This window comes from Nicotiana attenuata, unplaced genomic scaffold, assembly GCF_001879085.1.
Source record: "Nicotiana attenuata strain UT unplaced genomic scaffold, NIATTr2, whole genome shotgun sequence".
Taxonomy (NCBI): Eukaryota; Viridiplantae; Streptophyta; class Magnoliopsida; order Solanales; family Solanaceae; genus Nicotiana; species Nicotiana attenuata.
This window is the reverse complement of record NW_017670299.1, coordinates 11,862-22,308: the sequence shown is the minus strand read 5'-3', so window position 1 is coordinate 22,308 and position 10,447 is coordinate 11,862.

Sequence of the window (10,447 nt, the reverse complement as noted above, 5' to 3'; positions counted from 1 at the left end):
GGCTGATCAAGTTTGCCACTTAACATAGCTTTCAAGAATGGCTAAGACACTTGTCCAAAACCTTTAAAATATTGCCACAGTCCCTACCAGTACAACATCCAGCACCTATATAGCCGATACACTATAATTCCCTCACAATGGATAAAAGAGGAAATTACCCCAAATATTGTTTCTTGCTCTCCAAGCTCATAGAGCTATATATAAATACAGACATGAAAAAAAGGGAAAAAAGGGATGGAGAACACGTGAAAACAAGGGGAAAAAAACGGAGGCAGAGAAAACTTGCTTCTGCGTTTCCAGCTTCATAGAAAAAAGCTCAGAAAAACCCATGAAAAACGACCATCCTCCATTAAAACCCATGCTTCAAGCTTCAACCGTGAAAAACCCATAAAAACTTCCATCTTCTCCATAAAAAATCAGCCACCATCCTCCATTAAAACCATGTAAAAAGCTCCTTCAAACTGTATTGGTCTAAATTTGGCGACTTGGCAGTAATGGATAAGCGAGACCAAGGACGGGGTCGACCGCGGTGTATTAGCTGGAGGTCGATCTCGAGAGGGCTGATGCCAAAGACGGGCAGTTGAGATGAAGAAATAACGGTAGCATAGGTTCAGATATGGACACAAGGAATATTCCTTTGGATATTTCTTATTTTGTACTTTTTAGGGTTTCTGAGAAATATCTCTTATAAATAGGAAGAGATAGAGAACAAAAAGGGGATCTTGACCTCTGATATGAACACTTTTGTAAAGAGTTGAAAAAGAAGAATATACAACTGTTGTCTTGTTCACTGACTACTTAATCCTAGATATATTATTCACTTTCCATTTGTTAGATCCAAGGATCCATTATCCATTTTTGATTCCCATCCCTCCACATTGCTGTCAGGTGGGAGAATCATCCAAGTCACGTTATCTTTGGGTGATAAACTCCCTCTTATTATATTTATTACCATTTATTACATTTATTTCATGTTCATATTACTGTATCATTCATTGGTAATCATTGAACTCATATCTGATATTCAATACCTTCAGACATTATCCGTACAGGCGATATCCCTTAATACTAGATCTAGAGTTAATTATATTTAACTAAGATTCATCCCTCATCTCATCATTAATTGGTTTAACTAAAAGGCTCAACACTTTTTGGTCAAACAATTTGGCACCGTCTGTGGGGAGTTTTTAGTTAAAATTTTAGTTTCTTCTGGATCATAAAAAAGGGACAGTCACCTTTTCCTCGTTTGCACAAACTAACAATGGCAGGAAAAGGAGATGAAAGACAGAAGGCAATAATGGGTGTCGCTACCAACATCTTAGACACCATCAATGAGGATAACAGAGGAGATGATGAGAGTGTAACACCAAATGCCACACCCAGGCGGAGTGATTCACCTCCTCCTCATGCAAGTGTAACCACTTCACGCGAGAGGGGAGCTTCCACATCTGCGGCTGAGGAAGCACCACCAACAGTGAAGAAATTATTGGAGGAGTGGCTGACAAGTACCCTCAATGACATACTTGACAAATCCATTCAAAGAGCGAACAGAAATGTTGCGCCGTCAGATACCATAACAACTATTTGGCCGGATTTAACAAGGTAAGGATGAGCTTACCAAATGTATCGAAAGGAATGGCGGTAGCAGCTTTCCAAAATGGGTTAAACAGGAACGGATCAAGAGCGACAAGAAAACTATTAAGCAGACTCATGAAATATCCCCCCACCACTTGGGAAGAAATTCACAACGCCTACTGCACCGAGGTGAGAGCGGACAAAGACGACCTCAACGGTCCGATACAACGGTTAACTTTGGCTCAAGCAGAGGCGAGGAAAGACCGTTGTAGTGATGGTCAAAGAGACCGGTCAGGACCCCACTTCAACCGAGACAGGCACCAACCTTATGTCAGAACCTCCGTTTCACCTTCTCCTCGACATATGGAAGAATCGTCCAGACCGCATACAGGGACTCAGTGGAATGAAAAAGGATATGCCTCCGCTCCTATCTGCTCACAATTTTTATGTTTCCCCTTCAGAGATAGTTTACGCACTAGAGAAGCTTGGCCCGAACGTGAAGTGGCCGCAAAAGATGAAATCCGACCCAAGTACTCGAAAGTTGAATATCCTCTGTGAATTTCATCAGGAGCGAGGTCACAAAACTGAGGACTGCATAGCCCTACGACAAGAGGTAGTGAACATGCTCCACCAAGGGCACCTAAAGGAACTGATGAGCGACCGAGGAAGAGCCAACTTCGGCAGCGAAAGAGAACAACACCAAGGCCCACCAATGCCGCCCTCTCCTGCATGCACCATTCAAATGATCATTGGCGGAGGCGACGAAGCAGCAATCAACCACATAAAGTTTACCACCACGCACAAGCTAAAGAGGTCAATCACCCACGAGCGATATGATGACCTTGGAGAAAGTATCATCTTCGATAAGTCGGATACCAACGGTTTGATCTTTCCTCACTCCGAAGCTTTCGTTATTACTTTACGTATTTCAGATAATGTTGTTAAAAGAATAATGGTAGACGATGGAAGCGGCGCATGTATTATCCACCCTCGAGTTCTTGCACAAATGCAACTCGAGGACAAGATAGTACCACGCTGCATAACACTAACAGGTTTTAACAATGCAGTCGAACAAACTTCAGGGGAAATAACGCTGCCCGTTCTAGCTGGGGGCGTCACCCTAGAAACAACATTCCACGTCATGAACCAGTACACAGCTTACAACGCAATCATAGGATGACCATGGATACACGCCATGAGGGCCATACAGTCCAGCCAGTATCACGTAATCAAATTCCCAACTCCATGGGGTATATTCAGCATCCGAGGTGAACGATGCACAGCCCAAGAATGCTACCGCATCGCCCAAGATTGTACATTCACTCAACAGATTAAAGGAACAAACTCAGAAGCATAGCAATTATCAAAGTCGGGGTCAAATCCCAGCGATCAAAAAGACGTTATCAAGGACCCCGACGTCGTGGAAGCAGCAGGGTCAATAATAGAAGATCATGATCCCGTCCAATTAGACAACAACAACAGCAGCAAAAAGTCTTATATAGGCCATAAGCTCTCCGAGCCAGGTTTCATAAATTTCTTATTGATAACTCCGATCTGTTTGCCTTTTCCCACGCAGATATGCCGGGCATTCCGAAAGACATTTCCACACATAAGTTGAACGTCGATCCCTTCTACCCCCCAGTACGACAAGTGAGAAGAAAATTCCACACCGCAATCAACGAGGCCGTCAGCGAAGAAGTGGATAAATTACTCATTAACGGATCCATCCGAGAATCAAAGTATCCTCAATGGGTCGCCAATGTATTCATGGTAAAAAAGAAAAATGGGAAGTGGCAGATGTGCGTAGATTTCACAAACTTGAACAAGGCCTGCCAAAAAGACTCCTTCCCCTTGCCTCATACTGATCAGCTAATTGATGCAACAGTAGGGCACGAGTTGTTAAGCTTCCTGGACGCATATTCAGGTTACAATCAAATCCTCATGGAGGAAGAGGACCAGGAGAAGACTACTTTCATCACCCATCAAGGAACGTACTGTTATCGGGTCATGCCATTTGGCTTAAAGAACGCAGGGGCGAATTATCAAAGATTGGTAACCAAAATGTTCAAGGACCAACTCGGCAAAACTATGGAAGTTTACATAGACGATATGTTGGTCAAGTCAAAAAGGAAGGAAGATCACATCGGTCACCTGAAAGAGGCCTTCGGGATACTGAGGCAATACGGGATGAAGCTGAACCCCGAAAAATGTGCCTTCGGCGTAACTTCAGGCAAGTTCCTCAGTTTCATGGTGTCACAGAGAGGCATCGAGGTCAACCCCGACCAAGTCAAGGCCATTGAGGGAATACCTGAAGTGTTAACCAGCAAGAAACAGGTGCAAAAATTGACGGGCCGCATAGCTGCCCTGTCAAGGTTCATCTCACGATCCTCCGACAGATGTCACAAGTTCTTTACCGTGCTCAAAACGGACAACGGGCTCCAATGGAATACAGAATGCATCAAAGCCTTAAGAGAACTAAAGGCGTACTTGTCATCTCCCCCGCTACTCGCCAAAGCAGAACCTGGTGAACGCCTCCTTATATACTTGGCCGTATCGGAGGTTGCGGTAAGCGCAGTATTGGCCTGCGAAGATAAAGGTACGCAATCTCCGATCTATTATATTAGCAAAACTCTCGTTGACGCCAAAACGAGGTACCCTCACCTCGAAAAATTGGCCTTGGCGTTGGTTATAGCTTCATAAAAGCTTAGGCTATATTTTCAATGCCACCCCATATCGGTGGTAACGACCTTCCGCCTACGAGGTATTTTGCATAAACCCGAGCTATAGGGGAGATTGGCCAAATGGGTCATAGAGCTGAGTGAACAGATATAACATATCAGCCGCGAACAGCAATAAAATCGCAGGTACTCGCCGACTTTGTCGCTGATTTCAGTACCAAAATAATGACTGAGGTTGAACAAGAGACTTCTCGTACCTCACCCAGTATACCCGACCTATGGGTCCTATATACTTACGGCGCATTCAACGCGTCAGGATCTGGAGTGGGACTCGTACTCGAAGTCCCAACAGGCAAAGTCATTCGCCAGTCAATACGGTGCCCCGATACGACTAACAATGAGGCTGTAATTGCAGGATTAAAGCTAGCTCTCAAATATGGAGCACGACGAGTCGTCCTTAGAAGCGACTTGCAACTCGTCGTCAATCAAGTCACAGGGACTTTCCAAATCAAATAGCAGATGCTACAAAGGTACGAGGCAGAAATTCATAAACTGCTACCAAAATTCGACGAATGTCGACTCGACCAGATACCTCGAGCACAAAACATCAAGGCAGACGGTCTCGCCAAGTTAGCAGCGACCACCAAAAACATCACGAAGGAAAATGTGATCACCCTCCTCCATTCATCGATAGACCAACTCGAGTTACACTCTGTAAATTTGACGTGGGACTGGCACAACCGTATCATAACATATTTGCAGAAAGGAGCACTCCCAACAGACAAAAAAGAAGCCAAAAAGCTTCAAATGCAGGCGGCCAGGTACAGCCTCATAAATTACGAGTTATACAAAAGAACGTTTGGAGGCCCCTTGGCGAAATGCCTAGGGCCGAATCAAACAAGGCGCGTACTCGAGGAAGTACACGAAGGCCATTGCGATGCCCATACCGGCAATCGGGCCCTCATCAGATGCCTCACTCGAGCAGGATATTATTGGCCCACAATGAAGAAGGAAGCCGCCGATTATTTCAAGAAGTGTGAACAGTGCCAGAAATAAGCCCCTATGATACACCAAGCATGCGAGCACCTCCATTCTGTTACATCGCCATGGTCGTTCATCAAATGGGGAATGGACATTGTCGGACCCCTCCCAGCAGGGCGAGGTTTTCTTTTGGTTTTGACTGACTATTTCTCCAAAAGGGTAGAGGCAGGTGCGTTCACCCAAATACGCGAACAGGAAGTTATCACATTCATATGGAGAAACATCATATGCCGCTTCGGCATCCCCAAAGAAATCAGCTGTGACAATGGACCCCAATTCACGGAAAAGAAGACCGTCGAGTTCTTCAAAAAATGGCACATCAAGCGAATACTCTCCACGCCATATCACCATGCCGGTAACGGTCAGGCCGAATTCTCCAACAAAACAATACTGAATATCTTGAAAAAAAAACTTGAAGACGCCAAGGGGCTATGGCCGGAATTACTCCTAGAGGTACTGTGGGCATACCGCACCACGCCAAAAACAAGCACAAGAGAAACGCCATACTAGCTAGTCAATGGGACTGACGCCATGATACCAGTTGAGGTCGATGGACCCGGCTTGAGATAGTCTAACGAAAGCGGACCAAGCAATGACAAAAACAAAAAATAGAACCTCGACGAAGCAGAGGAGCGAAAAGATATGGCTTACATAAGAATGGTAGCCAAAAAGCAACAAGCAGAACGGTACTACAACAAAAAAGCCAAAGTACAACCACTCAAAGTCAGAGACTATGTACTCAAGGCTAAAACACAAGCAAGCAAAGATTCAAGAGAAGGAAAACTAGGAACCAATTGGGACGGGCCATATAAAACCACGGCAGCAGCAAACAAAGGATCTTTTCAACTGGAAACGATGGAGGGAAAACTACTACAAAACAATTGGAACGTCGCCCATCTCAAATACTTCAACTTCTGAAAACAGACGCCCTCCACGTCGTACTCTTTTCCTTCATCCGTGTCTTATCCCAGTTGGGTTTTCTCGGAGAGGTTTTTAATGAGGCGACAAAGGGGACGTCTCAAAGTTCAAGTATAATTCATCGCCCGCCTGCCGACTGCTTCTCCAGGACGAACGATAAAGGGATTGGATACATGGAAACTTCTCCAATATATGTATGAAAGGAAGGACACATGTAATATTCTCCAATGAATGAAATAAAGCAGCATTTTTACTCTCCACCGCCTTTTCACACTTTACATTCGACCTCGCTCGAATTATTTTACATTCGACCTCGCTCGAATTATCTTACACTCGACCTCGCTCGAATTATCTTACATTCGACCTCGCTCGAATTTTCTTACATTCGACCTCGCTCGAATTTTTTTTACATTTGACCTTGCTCGAATTATTTTACATTCGACCTTGATCGAGTTATTCTACATCCGACCTCGCTCGAATTATCTTACATTTGACCTCGCTCGAATTATCTTACATTCGACCTCGCTCGAATTATTTTACATTCGACCTCGCTCGAATTATTTTTACATGCAACTCTGCTCGAAGTCTCCAATGTTCGACCGCATCGAGCATCAATCTTATCAAAAAATCAGGGACTTCCCCACATAACAAAAAAAAGAGAACGAAAATCAATAAACACGTAGCAAAAAATGGGGGCTGTTCCATTACAACTGTCAAGTTACAATACTTTTTACAAAGGGCCCAAAGACGCCCTCACAAAAATAGCAAAACAAAACAAAAAACTAAGCATGACAGCTTTACGCCGCGTCATCCCCATCGGCATACTCATCATTATACCAAGAATCGGAGGCAAGCCTATCTGCATCATCATCAACAGCATCCCCACCAGGCGTACCAGGGGCATAACCGCAAGCTTCACGGACCGCACGTGCCTTAACACGGACACCCTCAAGTTCTACTTCAGAAATATTCCCGTTGGCTTTCAAAGACTTATATACGTCGAGCTGAGCCTCGGCGTGAACCCACATCTCATACAACTCCCGCGGCACGCCGGGATCGGCAGAAGTATGAGACATGGACGGCTGTGACTGTCGTCGCACCTCCTCAGCCTTTAAGGTAACGGCCTGCTCGTTCAATCCAGATAACTCCATCTCCAAATCCTGGATCCGCTCCTCCAACCGCGCCACCATAAGCGCCAAGGTCTTCGCCTCGCTCTCCCACTCGGACCTGCAAACGCGGAGAGCATCTTCTAAGGTTGCCGCTTCAGCCATAGCGGCCACTCTACCTTTCTCGGTACGAGCAAGCTATTTGACCTTGGCGCTCAACTCGCCCCGCAGATCAACAGCATTCGCCTCCCTCTACCCAAGTTTGGTAGTTAAAAATGCCACCCGCGCTTGAAGATCGGCGTTCTCAGCCATCACCCTTTTGCTCACCTCGAGCTCGTCCTCCTTGGCCTTCAGAGCTGCCTCAAGCTCGCTGCATCGACCGATGGCTCTCATTAACTCATCTTCCCTCTCCTTTAACTCTTCATCTTTCTTCGCCAAATCCTCGTCTTTCTGTTTAAGCGGGTCGCAAAACAACTGAAACTCGCTATCCTTGGTAAAGACGTCGGCCAGCGTTCGGTACTTAGTACGGTACTCCTTGTACTTGGAGGTCACCTTTTTAAAGAGATCCGTCCTCCGCTCCTCTCGCCGGTCACGTTCAATCCCCATGATAAGAGTCTGACATGCAAACAAAAAAGAGACTCAGTATGAGCAGATTTGCACGTGCGAAACAAATCCTAACATTAAAAAGCACTTACTCGCAGAGCCATGGCAGATATACTCAGCGTCGCTCATCGCCTGTAGCGTCGTGCTCTCAGAAGCCACGCACAAGGGGGAAAAGGACGGCACCGCCCGTTCTGAGTTGGCCAAAAGGTCATAGCCCACGGAGATGATTACGTGTCGGTTGGGACCCTCTGTCCTTACCTCCACGCGAGTGTTCCTCTCCAAGAATGCCCATACCTCTTCAGGGTCGATATTCGAACCAGAACCGTCATCCCCCGCAGGTGCCGGTCTATCTCCCCCCGCCGCCGATGACAAGCCACCTTCTGCGGTCCTTACAAGCCCCCCCGCCTTCTTGCACCTCCTCGGCCCTAGATGACCTCCTCTCCATAATGGAATCCGAATAAAAATGGCCCTTATGTCTGGTGTAAGTGCAGGCGCCGTTTCAGGAGCAATGAGTTTCTTCGGTTCAATACCAGTGATGACAACCTTCCCAAGCTCCATCCTTCGCCTCTTTCTCGATGGTGACTCCTCTTTATTGGACGACTCGTCTACGAGATTGTAGATACGCCGGGAAGAGATTTCATCCCGCACATCAACATTCTGAGGAGCGGAATCCCTCTTTGACAGAGCTTGAGTACGACCTCCGCGAACGGACTCGGCCAAAGCGAATTGCATCCCCACCGATGCAATAGCTTGGCGAAATGCCGGCACTGGAGCCTTCTTCTTGGAAATTCGTCGACCTAGCACCAAAAGGAGGTCGTATCAACGAGCAATGGAAAACAACGGAGAGCTGAAGCAAGATTAACACTTACTAGATGGGACCTTCGGCCCGAAGCGCTTGTGGAAAACCGCCCAATCACGAATACCCGCCATGTGTGGCAACACGCGAGCCACCCAATATTCAATGTCGAAGACAGGGGAGGGTGCACGCTTTTTAGCTGAAAAACAAAGAAACCGCCAGTGAGTTGAAAAAGAAAGGACGAAAGAAGACAATGAGCGTATGACAGACACTTACGATTATGATTCCACTGCTCGGGAAACCCAGTCGGGTCCGCCACCAAGTGTTCGGTCTTGATAAAGAAGTACTTATGCCAGAACTTCCTATTCGTTCTGTCATCCATTCCGACTACCAGCCCTCTGGTCCCACGATGTCGTAGGTGTATCATAGTACCTCTATAAACTTGGTGAAAACAAGTGCAGCAGATGGCGAACATCAACCTCACAACTAGCCAATTCCGCGTACTTCGTCAGCATCAAAAAAGCTTTATACAAGTAAGGAGAGAGTTGTGCTGGGCAGACGTTGTAAAACCGGCAAAATTCCTCCGCTAGCGGAACAAGAGGAAGAGTATAATCGATCAAGAATGGAAAGATATATAAAGCATAATACCCAGGTCGATGGACTTCCACGATGTCGCCACCGGCTGGAACTATCTCGACATGGGGAGGGATGCGATATTTGGATCGAAGGTCGGCTATATGAGACGGTCCAGTCTCGGAGATCACCTGAGCGGAGCGGGAGCAGGCTCTTTGGGAAAATCATTTCTAGATAAAGGGTTTCTGGGAACTATCTCCTCCACAGTAGGAAAGCTCTCATCCTCTTCAGCCATAAATTTCTCACCACCGGGAGGAGGAGCCACCGATAACTGAGTGGCATCGGAAACTTCGTCATGAATGCAAAGAGTTTGTAACATATTTCGGCAATGAAATATGTTCTACCAAACCCGAAGAAGAAGATAACAACTAGGTAAGGAGGAGAGGAATGGAAACGGAAAAGCAAAATCAAGAGCAGAAACTAGCAAAGAAGATCAAAGAACAATAGTGCTCATGCAAGATAAAGGATGGTGAAAACTTCTGAAAAATGAAACCCCCATCTATTTATAGGGCTGGGTGGCGCGAGAATCGAAGCAAAGGATTGTCAATGGCACTAAAACTAAAGTGGCAGACACACAGACGCTGTCTCGGAAGATGCATAATGATGACAGCGTGGCCATGACATCACCCCACGGTAGCCACACCAACCACGACTTCACTGGTTGCGTCGTTCTCTCCACCTCGACCGGCCCGACTTATTCAACACAACCAAATTTTTCCAAAACGGAGGCGAATCAGGTTTGCTTATCGAGGGCATGCAGGACCACGACCTCAATAAGAGGAAGGACTAACTCTATTGGTCTAAATTTTGGGACTTGGCAGTAATGGATAAGCGAGACCAAGGACGGCGTCGACCGCGGTGTAATAGCTGGAGGCCGCTCTCGAGAGGGCTGATGCCAAAGACGGGCAGCTGAGATGAAGAAATAATGGTAGCATAGGTTCAGATAAGGACACAAGGAATATTCCTTTGGATATTCCTTATTTTATACTTTTTAGGGTTTTTGGGAAATATCCCTTATAAATAGGAAGAGATAGAGAACAAAAAGGGGGGATCTTGACCTCTGATAAGAACACTTTTGTAAAGAGTTGAAAAAGAAG